The sequence below is a fragment of the Engystomops pustulosus genome, chromosome 8 (genome assembly GCF_040894005.1).
Source record: "Engystomops pustulosus chromosome 8, aEngPut4.maternal, whole genome shotgun sequence".
Taxonomy (NCBI): domain Eukaryota; kingdom Metazoa; phylum Chordata; class Amphibia; order Anura; family Leptodactylidae; genus Engystomops; species Engystomops pustulosus.
In genome coordinates this window covers 124,797,832-124,810,590 of record NC_092418.1, presented here as the reverse complement: position 1 = coordinate 124,810,590, position 12,759 = coordinate 124,797,832, and the positions used below count along the sequence as shown (strand labels likewise).

The 12,759-nt window shown below is 41.0% G+C and overlaps 1 protein-coding gene across 1 annotated transcript in view; it reads left to right on the top strand.

The window, feature by feature from the left end:
- Positions 1-12,759, top strand: part of KCNJ3 (potassium inwardly rectifying channel subfamily J member 3) — a 212,979-nt gene that overhangs the window by 150,476 nt on the left and 49,744 nt on the right. The window lies entirely within an intron of this gene.

The following is a 12,759-nucleotide window of genomic DNA, read 5'->3' as shown; positions in this document are numbered from 1 at the left end:
TTATTAGCAGTGTGTGTGATTATTAGCAGTGTGTGTGATTATTAGTAGTGTGTGTGATTATTAGCAGTGTGTGATTATTAGTAGTGTGTGTGATTATTAGCAGTGTGTGATTATTAGTAGTGTGTGTGATTATTAGTAGTGTGTGTGATTATTAGCAGTGTGTGATTATTAGTAGTGTGTGTGATTATTAGCAGTGTGTGATTATTAGCAGTGTGTGTGATTATTAGCAGTGTGTGTGATTATTAGCAGTGTGTGTGATTATTAGTAGTGTGTGTGTGTGATTATTAGCAGTGTGTGTGTGTGATTATTAGTAGTGTGTGTGTGTGATTATTAGCAGTGTGTGTGATTATTAGTAGTGTGTGTGATTATTAGCAGTGTGTGATTATTAGTAGTGTGTGTGTGTGATTATTAGTAGTGTGTGTGATTATTAGTAGTGTGTGTGATTATTAGCAGTGTGTGATTATTAGCAGTGTGTGATTATTAGCAGTGTGTGATTATTAGCAGTGTGTGATTATTAGCAGTGTGTGTGATTATTAGCAGTGTGTGTGATTATTAGCAGTGTGTGATTATTAGTAGTGTGTGTGTGATTATTAGCAGTGTGTGTGATTATTAGTAGTGTGTGTGATTATTAGTAGTGTGTGTGTGATTATTAGCAGTGTGTGTGATTATTAGCAGTGTGTGTGATTATTAGTAGTGTGTGTGATTATTAGCAGTGTGTGTGATTATTAGTAGTGTGTGTGATTATTAGTAGTGTGTGTGATTATTAGTAGTGTGTGTGATTATTAGCAGTGTGTGTGATTATTAGTAGTGTGTGTGATTATTAGTAGTGTGTGATTATTAGTAGTGTGTGTGATTATTAGCAGTGTGTGTGATTATTAGTAGTGTGTGTGATTATTAGTAGTGTGTGATTATTAGTAGTGTGTGTGATTATTAGTAGTGTGTGTGATTATTAGTAGTGTGTGTGATTATTAGTAGTGTGTGTGATTATTAGTAGTGTGTGATTATTAGTAGTGTGTGTGATTATTAGTAGTGTGTGATTATTAGTAGTGTGTGTGATTATTAGCAGTGTGTGTGATTATTAGTAGTGTGTGTGATTATTAGTAGTGTGTGATTATTAGTAGTGTGTGTGATTATTAGCAGTGTGTGTGATTATTAGTAGTGTGTGTGATTATTAGCGGTGTGTGTGTGATTATTAGCGGTGTGTGTGTGTGATTATTAGTAGTGTGTGTGATTATTAGCAGTGTGTGTGATTATTAGCAGTGTGTGTGATTATTAGCAGTGTGTGATTATTAGTAGTGTGTGTGTGATTATTAGCAGTGTGTGTGATTATTAGTAGTGTGTGTGATTATTAGTAGTGTGTGTGTGATTATTAGCAGTGTGTGTGATTATTAGCAGTGTGTGTGATTATTAGTAGTGTGTGTGATTATTAGCAGTGTGTGTGATTATTAGTAGTGTGTGTGATTATTAGTAGTGTGTGTGATTATTAGTAGTGTGTGTGATTATTAGCAGTGTGTGTGATTATTAGTAGTGTGTGTGATTATTAGTAGTGTGTGTGATTATTAGCGGTGTGTGTGTGATTATTAGCGGTGTGTGTGTGTGATTATTAGTAGTGTGTGTGATTATTAGTAGTGTGTGTGATTATTAGCAGTGTGTGTGTGATTATTAGCAGTGTGTGTGATTATTAGTAGTGTGTGTGATTATTAGCAGTGTGTGTGTGTGATTATTAGCAGTGTGTGTGTGATTATTAGTAGTGTGTGTGATTATTAGCAGTGTGTGTGATTATTAGTAGTGTGTGTGATTATTAGTAGTGTGTGTGATTATTAGCAGTGTGTGTGTGATTATTAGCAGTGTGTGTGTGATTATTAGCAGTGTGTGTGATTATTAGTAGTGTGTGTGATTATTAGCAGTGTGTGTGTGTGATTATTAGCAGTGTGTGTGTGATTATTAGCAGTGTGTGTGATTATTAGCAGTGTGTGTGATTATTAGTAGTGTGTGTGATTATTAGTAGTGTGTGTGATTATTAGTAGTGTGTGTGATTATTAGTAGTGTGTGTGATTATTAGCAGTGTGTGTGATTATTAGCAGTGTGTGTGATTATTAGCAGTGTGTGTGATTATTAGTAGTGTGTGTGATTATTAGCAGTGTGTGTGATTATTAGTAGTGTGTGTGATTATTAGCAGTGTGTGTGATTATTAGTAGTGTGTGTGATTATTAGCAGTGTGTGATTATTAGCAGTGTGTGATTATTAGCAGTGTGTGATTATTAGCAGTGTGTGTGATTATTAGCAGTGTGTGATTATTAGTAGTGTGTGTGTGATTATTAGCAGTGTGTGTGATTATTAGCAGTGTGTGTGATTATTAGCAGTGTGTGATTATTAGCAGTGTGTGTGATTATTAGCAGTGTGTGTGATTATTAGCAGTGTGTGTGTGATTATTAGCAGTGTGTGTGATTATTAGTAGTGTGTGTGATTATTAGTAGTGTGTGTGATTATTAGCAGTGTGTGATTATTAGTAGTGTGTGTGATTATTAGCAGTGTGTGTGATTATTAGTAGTGTGTGTGATTATTAGCAGTGTGTGTGTGATTATTAGCAGTGTGTGTGATTATTAGCAGTGTGTGTGATTATTAGCAGTGTGTGTGATTGCTAATAATCACACACACTACTAATAATCACACACACTGCTAATAATCACACACACTGCTAATAATCACACACACTGCTAATAATCACACACACTGCTAATAATCACACACACTGCTAATAATCACACACACACTGCTAATAATCACACACACTACTAATAATCACACACACTGCTAATAATCACACACACTGCTAATAATCACACACACTACTAATAATCACACACACTACATTATTAGCAGTGTGTGTGATTATTAGCAGTGTGTGTGATTATTAGCAGTGTGTGTGATTATTAGTAGTGTGTGTGATTATTAGCAGTGTGTGTGATTATTAGCAGTGTGTGATTATTAGCAGTGTGTGTGATTATTAGTAGTGTGTGTGATTATTAGTAGTGTGTGTGATTATTAGCAGTGTGTGATTATTAGCAGTGTGTGTGATTATTAGTAGTGGGTGTGATTATTAGCAGTGTGTGTGATTATTAGCAGTGTGTGTGATTATTAGCAGTGTGTGTGATTATTAGCAGTGTGTGTGATTATTAGCAGTGTGTGTGATTATTAGCAGTGTGTGTGATTGTTAGTAGTGTGTGTGATTATTAGCAGTGTGTGTGATTATTAGTAGTGTTTGATTATTAGTAGTGTGTGTGTGTGTGTGATTATTAGCAGTGTGTGTGATTATTAGCAGTGTGTGATTATTAGTAGTGTGTGTGATTATTAGCAGTGTGTGTGATTATTAGCAGTGTGTGTGATTATTAGCAGTGTGTGTGATTATTAGCAGTGTGTGTGTGATTATTAGCAGTGTGTGTGTGATTATTAGTAGTGTGTGTGTGTGTGATTATTAGCGGTGTGTGTGATTATTAGCAGTGTGTGTGATTATTAGCAGTGTGTGTGATTATTAGCAGTGTGTGATTATTAGCAGTGTGTGTGTGATTATTAGCAGTGTGTGTGATTATTAGTAGTGTGTGTGATTATTAGTAGTGTGTGTGATTATTAGCAGTGTGTGTGATTATTAGTAGTGTGTGTGATTATTAGTAGTGTGTGTGATTATTAGCAGTGTGTGTGATTATTAGTAGTGTGTGTGATTATTAGCAGTGTGTGTGTGATTATTAGCAGTGTGTGTGATTATTAGCAGTGTGTGTGATTATTAGCAGTGTGTGTGATTATTAGCAGTGTGTGATTATTAGCAGTGTGTGTGATTATTAGTAGTGGGTGTGATTATTAGCAGTGTGTGTGATTATTAGCAGTGTGTGTGATTATTAGCAGTGTGTGTGATTATTAGCAGTGTGTGTGATTATTAGCAGTGTGTGTGATTATTAGCAGTGTGTGTGATTGTTAGTAGTGTGTGTGATTATTAGCAGTGTGTGTGATTATTAGTAGTGTTTGATTATTAGTAGTGTGTGTGTGTGTGTGATTATTAGCAGTGTGTGTGATTATTAGCAGTGTGTGATTATTAGTAGTGTGTGTGATTATTAGCAGTGTGTGTGATTATTAGCAGTGTGTGTGATTATTAGCAGTGTGTGTGTGATTATTAGCAGTGTGTGTGATTATTAGCAGTGTGTGTGATTATTAGCAGTGTGTGTGATTATTAGCAGTGTGTGATTATTAGCAGTGTGTGTGATTATTAGCAGTGTGTGTGATTATTAGTAGTGTGTGTGATTATTAGCAGTGTGTGTGATTATTAGTAGTGTGTGTGTGATTATTAGTAGTGTGTGTGATTATTAGTAGTGTGTGTGATTATTAGTAGTGTGTGATTATTAGTAGTGTGTGTGATTATTAGCAGTGTGTGTGATTATTAGTAGTGTGTGTGATTATTAGTAGTGTGTGTGATTATTAGCAGTGTGTGTGATTATTAGCAGTGTGTGATTATTAGCAGTGTGTGTGATTATTAGCAGTGTGTGTGATTATTAGCAGTGTGTGTGATTATTAGCAGTGTGTGTGATTATTAGCAGTGTGTGTGATTATTAGCAGTGTGTGTGATTATTAGCAGTGTGTGTGATTATTAGCAGTGTGTGTGATTATTAGTAATGTGTGGTTATTAGTAGTGTGTGTGATTATTAGCAGTGTGTGTGATTATTAGCAGTGTGTGATTATTAGTAATGTGTGATTATTAGCAGTGTGTGTGATTATTAGCAGTGTGTGTGATTATTAGCAGTGTGTGATTATTAGTAGTGTGTGTGATTATTAGCAGTGTGTGTGATTATTAGCAGTGTGTGTGATTATTAGTAGTGTGTGTGATTATTAGCAGTGTGTGTGATTATTAGTAGTGTGTGTGATTATTAGCAGTGTGTGTGTGATTATTAGCTGTGTGTGTGATTATTAACAGTGTGTGTGATTATTAGTAGTGTGTGTGATTATTAGCAGTGTGTGATTATTAGTAGTGTGTGTGATTATTAGCAGTGTGTGTGATTATTAGTAGTGTGTGTGATTATTAGTAGTGTGTGTGTGATTATTAGCAGTGTGTGTGTGATTATTAGCAGTGTGTGTGATTATTAGCAGTGTGTGTGATTATTAGCAGTGTGTGTGATTATTAGTAGTGTGTGTGTGATTATTAGCAGTGTGTGTGTGATTATTAGCAGTGTGTGTGTGATTATTAGTAGTGTGTGTGATTATTAGTAGTGTGTGTGATTATTAGTAGTGTGTGTGTGTGATTATTAGCAGTGTGTGTGTGTGATTATTAGTAGTGTGTGTGATTATTAGCAGTGTGTGTGATTATTAGTAGTGTGTGTGATTATTAGTAGTGTGTGTGATTATTAGCGGTGTGTGTGTGATTATTAGTAGTGTGTGTGATTATTAGCAGTGTGTGTGTGATTATTAGCAGTGTGTGTGATTATTAGCAGTGTGTGATTATTAGCAGTGTGTGTGATTATTAGCAGTGTGTGTGATTATTAGTAGTGTGTGTGATTATTAGCAGTGTGTGTGATTATTAGTAGTGTGTGTGATTATTAGCAGTGTGTGTGTGATTATTAGCAGTGTGTGTGATTATTAGCAGTGTGTGTGTGATTATTAGCAGTGTGTGTGATTATTAGCAGTGTGTGTGTGATTATTAGTAGTGTGTGTGATTATTAGTAGTGTGTGTGATTATTAGCAGTGTGTGTGATTATTAGTAGTGTGTGTGATTATTAGCAGTGTGTGTGATTATTAGTAGTGTGTGTGATTATTAGTAGTGTGTGTGATTATTAGCAGTGTGTGTGATTATTAGTAGTGTGTGTGATTATTAGCAGTGTGTGTGATTATTAGCAGTGTGTGATTATTAGCAGTGTGTGTGATTATTAGCAGTGTGTGTGATTATTAGTAGTGTGTGTGATTATTAGCAGTGTGTGTGATTATTAGTAGTGTGTGTGATTATTAGCAGTGTATGTGTGTGATTATTAGCAGTGTGTGTGATTATTAGCAGTGTGTGATTATTAGTAGTGTGTGTGATTATTAGCAGTGTGTGTGATTATTAGTAGTGTGTGTGATTATTAGCAGTGTATGTGTGTGATTATTAGCAGTGTGTGTGATTATTAGTAGTGTGTGTGATTATTAGTAGTGTGTGTGATTATTAGCAGTGTGTGTGATTATTAGTAGTGTGTGTGATTATTAGCAGTGTGTGTGATTATTAGCAGTGTGTGATTATTAGCAGTGTGTGTGATTATTAGCAGTGTGTGTGATTATTAGTAGTGTGTGTGATTATTAGCAGTGTGTGTGATTATTAGTAGTGTGTGTGATTATTAGCAGTGTATGTGTGTGATTATTAGCAGTGTGTGTGATTATTAGTAGTGTGTGTGATTATTAGCAGTGTGTGTGATTATTAGTAGTGTGTGTGATTATTAGCAGTGTGTGTGATTATTAGCAGTGTGTGTGATTATTAGTAGTGTGTGTGATTATTAGCAGTGTGTGTGATTATTAGTAGTGTGTGTGATTATTAGTAGTGTGTGTGATTATTAGCAGTGTGTGTGATTATTAGCAGTGTGTGATTATTAGCAGTGTGTGATTATTAGCAGTGTGTGTGATTATTAGCAGTGTGTGTGATTATTAGCAGTGTGTGATTATTAGCAGTGTGTGTGTGATTATTAGTAGTGTGTGATTATTAGTAGTGTGTGTGATTATTAGTAGTGTGTGATTATTAGTAGTGTGTGTGATTATTAGTAGTGTGTGTGATTATTAGTAGTGTGTGTGATTATTAGCAGTGTATGTGTGTGATTATTAGCAGTGTGTGTGATTATTAGCAGTGTGTGTGTGATTATTAGTAGTGTGTGTGATTATTAGTAGTGTGTGTGATTATTAGCGGTGCGTGTGTGATTATTAGTAGTGTGTGTGATTATTAGTAGTGTGTGTGATTATTAGCAGTGTGTGTGTGATTATTAGTAGTGTGTGTGATTATTAGTAGTGTGTGTGATTATTAGTAGTGTGTGTGATTATTAGTAGTGTGTGTGATTATTAGTAGTGTGTGTGTGATTATTAGTAGTGTGTGTGATTATTAGTAGTGTGTGTGATTATTAGTAGTGTGTGATTATTAGTAGTGTGTGTGATTATTAGTAGTGTGTGTGATTATTAGCAGTGTGTGTGATTATTAGCAGTGTGTGTGATTATTAGTAGTGTGTGTGATTATTAGCAGTGTGTGTGTGTGATTATTAGCAGTGTGTGTGTGTGTGTGTGTGATTATTAGCGGTGTGTGTGTGTGTGTGTGATTATTAGCGGTGTGTGTGATTATTAGCGGTGTGTGTGTGTGTGTGTGTGATTATTAGCGGTGTGTGTGTGTGTGATTATTTTGCCCTGGATTCCCCTTATCGCCCTCACGTTGCTGGGACCCTTCGGATTTCCTTGGATTTCTCCTCCGTTGCCCGGAGCCAGTAGTTTGCAGCGAGTGCGTCAGATTTCTTTAGCTAAAAGGCGACGAGTTTTATTTATTTTTTTCGTTATTTTGTTCCACGCCGCAGGAAATCTGCACAGTGAACTTTAACCCCAGCGCTGCCAGGGAGCAGAGCATGACCCTAGGACTGACGCACATACATTGTACATAAACACTTCCTGTAACAGCAACTTTGTATCCGAGTGTTTGTGATCGTAACCTCAGCGGTGCAGAAGGGGTGAAGGTCGTAATGGGTTGGGGGTAACGTCGCCCCTTGTACATCTGGTGCTTTGCTTACGTTTATGTGGATTTGCAGGCGGCTTCCTCCATGATGGAGTCATAAAGCAGCGATCAGGGGGAGGAGATGCCAAGACACAACCCCCGCTGATCCAGAGAATGTTCTGGTTCTGCTCATGTTCTGGGATCGGTCGGGGGTCCCATCAGCTTTCATGCCCTATTCTATATAGTCACATAACCCTAAAGTCTAACCCCTGCAACTAGCATAAGGAAACACATCGAATACTAGAAACTTTGATGTCACAGAACAAGGATAGTACACACAGTGATGTCACAGTATAGAGATAATACACACAGTGATGTCACAGTACAGGGATAATACACACAGTGATGTCACAGTACAGGGATAATACACACAGTGATGTCACAGTACAGGGATAATACACACAGTGATGTCACAGTACAGGGATAATACACACAGTGATGTCACAGTACAGGGATAATACACACAGCGATGTCACAGTACAGGGATAATACACACAGCGATGTCACAGTACAGGGATAATACACACAGCGATGTCACAGTACAGGGGATAATATACACAGTGATGTCACAGTACAGGGATAATACACACAGTGATGTCACAGTACAGGGATAATACACATAGTGATGTCACAGTACAGGGATAATACACACAGCGATGTCACAGTACAGGGATAATACACACAGCGATGTCACAGTACAGGGATAATACACACAGTGATGTCACAGTACAGGGATAATACACACAGTGATGTCACAGTACAGGGATAATACACACAGCGATGTCACAGTACAGGGATAATACACACAGTAATGTCACAGTATGGGATAATACACACAGTGATGTCACAGTACAGGGGTAATATACACAGTGATGTCACAGTACAGGGGTAATACACACAGTGATGTCACAGTACAGGGATAATACACACAGTGATGTCACATTACAGGGGATAATACACACAGCGATGTCACAGTACAGGGGTAATACACACAGTGATGTCACAGTACAGGGGTAATACACACAGTGATGTCACAGTACAGAGATAATACACACAGTGATGTCACAGTACAGGGATAATACACACAGTGATGTCACAGTACAGGATAATACACACAGCGATGTCACAGTACAGGGAGAAGCTTTTCCTCCAGTAATATATATTACACTGTTTCTCCGGACATGGACAGATACTATACACTGCAAAGTGTTACATATGTCTCACTGGTAACAGACTACAAGGTAACTGTGCACCGAGGATTTGTGATTGTCTTCTGTGTTTCATGGCGTTAATAGCCGAATAATATCACAAGAGCGACATAAATATACGACAAGCGCGACATAAACATACGACAAGAGCGACATAAACATACGACAAGCGCGACATAAACATACGACAAGTGCGACATAAACATACGACAAGAGCAGCATAAACACACGACAAGAGCGACATAAACACACGACAAGAGCGACATAAACACACGACAAGCGCGACATAAACACACGACAAGCGCGACATAAACATACGAGTGATATAAACACTGCGGCTCCAGGTGATGGCTCCTGCGCTGTGGCGGCTCCTGCGCTGTGACGGCTCCTGCGCTGTGGCGGCTCCAGGTGACGGCTCCAGGTGACGGCTCCTGCACTGTGGCGGCTCCTGCGCTGTGGCGGCTCCTGCGCTGTGGCGGCTCCAGGTGACGGCTCCTGCGCTGTGGCGGCTCCTGCGCTGTGGCGGCTCCTGCGCTGTGGTGGCTCCAGGTGACGGCTCCTGCACTGTGGCGGCTCCTGCGCTGTGGCGGCTCCTGCGCTGTGGCGGCTCCAGGTCACGGCTCCTGCGCTGTGGCGGCTCCTGCGCTGTGGCGGCTCCAGGTGACGGCTCCTGCGCTGTGGCGGCTCCTGCGCTGTGGCGGCTCCTGCGCTGTGGCGGCTCCAGGTCACGGCTCCTGTGCTGTGGCGGCTCCTGCGCTGTGGCGGCTCCAGGTCACGGCTCCTGCGCTGTGGCGGCTCCAGGTGACGGCTCCTGCGCTGTGGTGGCTCCTGCGCTGTGGCGGCTCCAGGTCACGGCTCCTGCGCTGTGGCGGCTCCAGGTCACGGCTCCTGCGCTGTGGCGGCTCCTGCGCTGTGGCGGCTCCAGGTGACGGCTTCTGCGCTGTGGCGGCTCCTGCGCTGTGGTGGCTCCAGGTGACGGCTCCTGCGCTGTGACGGCTCCTGCGCTGTGACGGCTCCAGCGCTGTGGCGGCTCCTGCGCTGTGGTGGCTCCAGGTGACGGCTCCTGCGCTGTGGCGGCTCCTGCGCTGTGACGGTCGGGGACGGACAGGACGGGGGTGAAATTTTTTATGGAGTTTTATGACTTTAACCCAAAGTAAATTTCCAGGCCTCTTAGACACATTATACGTAATTGCTGTTTATGTAATCACAGAGGACGAGTCGTGACAATAAATGACTGTAATTAGACCTGACAGCGGCTCCTGAGAGTCACAACACGGATTCACCCCAAACGAAAGAAGTCGCAGTCATTCTGCCCCTCGTGTTTTGTCTCCTTTGTACAATCCACGACGTAGAAAATATAATTATAATCACATGTGACCTCCCCCTTGTGATTACTCATCCTGCACGGCCAATGCTGGAGCTCACTCGCTTCTTCCAAAGGGTTTTAAGAAAGTAAATACATTTTGTAACCCCTCGTGTGCCAGGGACATGTGACCTACTTATAACTCAGTGACAATGGTGGAAATTCAGGCTGTACACAATGGCCACGAGGACATGAGGTCACGAGGACATGAGGTCACGAGGACGTGTGGTCACGAGGACATGAGGTCACGAGGACGTGTGGTCACGAGGACATGTGGTCGTGAGGCCGAGAGGACATGAGGTCACGAGGACATGAGGTCACGAGGACATGAGGTCACGAGGACATATCTGGGCTTTTCTCTGGTGTCACATCTGTGGCAGCGCCAAAAGAGCTACAGAGATCGGAGCCATAACTGACCGCGGCAATTAGAGCCCGGGAGCTCTGTCCGTGCATCCCCCGCAGCACCACCATGTTATATATGTCCTGGAGAAGGGGCAAAAGACAAACTTTATCAGGTTTTTCATGTTTCTTTCGATTTAACCGCTGCTTGTGCAATTTTTAACTTCTTCTAGGCTAAAACTCCTTGCACCGGTAGTTAAGAAGTGTCTGCGCTGCGATCCTCTCACATGCGACCCTCTTGAGGTGCAGCTGTGCTGCTTCCATGTGACACAAATTAGGGGACGCGCCGTAGGTTGGTCCAATTGATTCAGACCGAACGCCATATTTAACACGGAAATTGTGTTGCACGCCCCATGTTAAAGGAGCCACAAAAAAACTTGGTGAACTCTGTCGGACCTGAGCGGGGAAGCGACACATTCATGATTATCTCTCTCAAAATCTGAAATATGTATCTTGGTTTTTTGGGGTAGGGATTCATATTTTCTGCAATTTCAGTCAAAGTTGAACATTTATTAAATATGGACTTAAACTCCGGATCAACTGATCAAATGTTTTTCATGTCCTGGGGAATTTTTACACAAGGACGACTTCGGGCAGTAGGTCGGCACCTTTTCTGAGTGCTGTAAATATACTGCCCGGTGCTTCATGATATTCTATAGTATCTTCCATGAGTGTTTGGTTGGGGTGGAGAACATTGGTCGGGGGTTGCCTGTGGTGCCGCGGCGGATAATGTTATGGAGTCCATCAGATCCATTACTACTCCTGATCTCCTCTTTGAGTGTATCTTATAGTTTTTATGTATATTGTTAATAATTGTAAAGAAAAACATTAAAAAGTTTACCAGGATTTGGAGCTATTGGAGGGTGTGGACTGCTTCGAGTACTTTACAGGGTTACCCAGAAATCTCTGAGACTCTTTTTCATCTCTCACTTTTCACTTTCCTCCGCACAGAATATTTTGAGCCTTTTATCTGGCGTCTTCCTAAACCTCCGCCCTGTAGATTCTGCATCTGAATGTGCTAAATGCTCGGTAAACGCTTTAAGTAGATTGATGCTCGGCTGACATATTTTTCGTCATGTGTTATGGGATAAATTCTTCTGCCGGATTTGCCGCGGTGCGGGAGGATCTTTTCTGGAATTTTAAATGCGCTGAATTCTGGTACGAGGGAAAGATCCGAGTGAAATGTGTCTGATGTGCGCCGAGCGGTTTTACTAATGACAGCGCTAAATCATTGATGGAATTAGACTCTTCCTCCTCCTCCTCCTCGTGTCACACTGCGCTGCATCCGCCGTCTCTCCCCAAACGGACACAAAATAGCGACATTTTACACTTTGTAACTTGTCTCATTGAGAAAGGAAAAAGTCATAAAAATGGCCACAATATTACTGCCCCCTTTGTCTGTTTAGTTCACATTTCCAGGAGGAACAATGGAAGTTTCTCTTTTTTTGAGTAAAAAAAACCCTCCAAAACGGATCCATATAATAAACTCTAATAATTCTATGTATAAGACTGAAACCTGACACAAGTTACCACCAATGACCTTATCCGTAGTGGAGCGAGTGGAAGCGGCCATAGACTATTTCTGGTTCCATCTATAGACCCAGGGAATTTCACCGATTTCTACATGGAAAATCCCTATAAGGACTTATACCGGGACACTGGGTAGTCTGGGCAGTAGCCCGGGGCCCAAAGCCTTCTGGGGGGGGGGGGGTGACCATGACCACCCAAATTACCCACCACATTTTATACTGAGAAAGACCTTCACTAGAGATGAGCGAACACTAAAATGCTCGGGTACTCGTTATTCGAGACGAACTTTTCCCGATGCTCGAGTGCTCGTCTCGAATAACGAACCCCATTGAAGTCAATGGGAGACTCGAGCATTTTTCAAGGGGACCAAGGCTCTGCACAGGGAAGCTTGGCCAAACACCTGGGAACCTCAGAAAAGGATGGAAACACCACGGAAATGGACAGGAAACAGCAGGGGCAGCATGCATGGATGCCTCTGAGGCTGCCTAATCGCACCATTATGCCAAAAT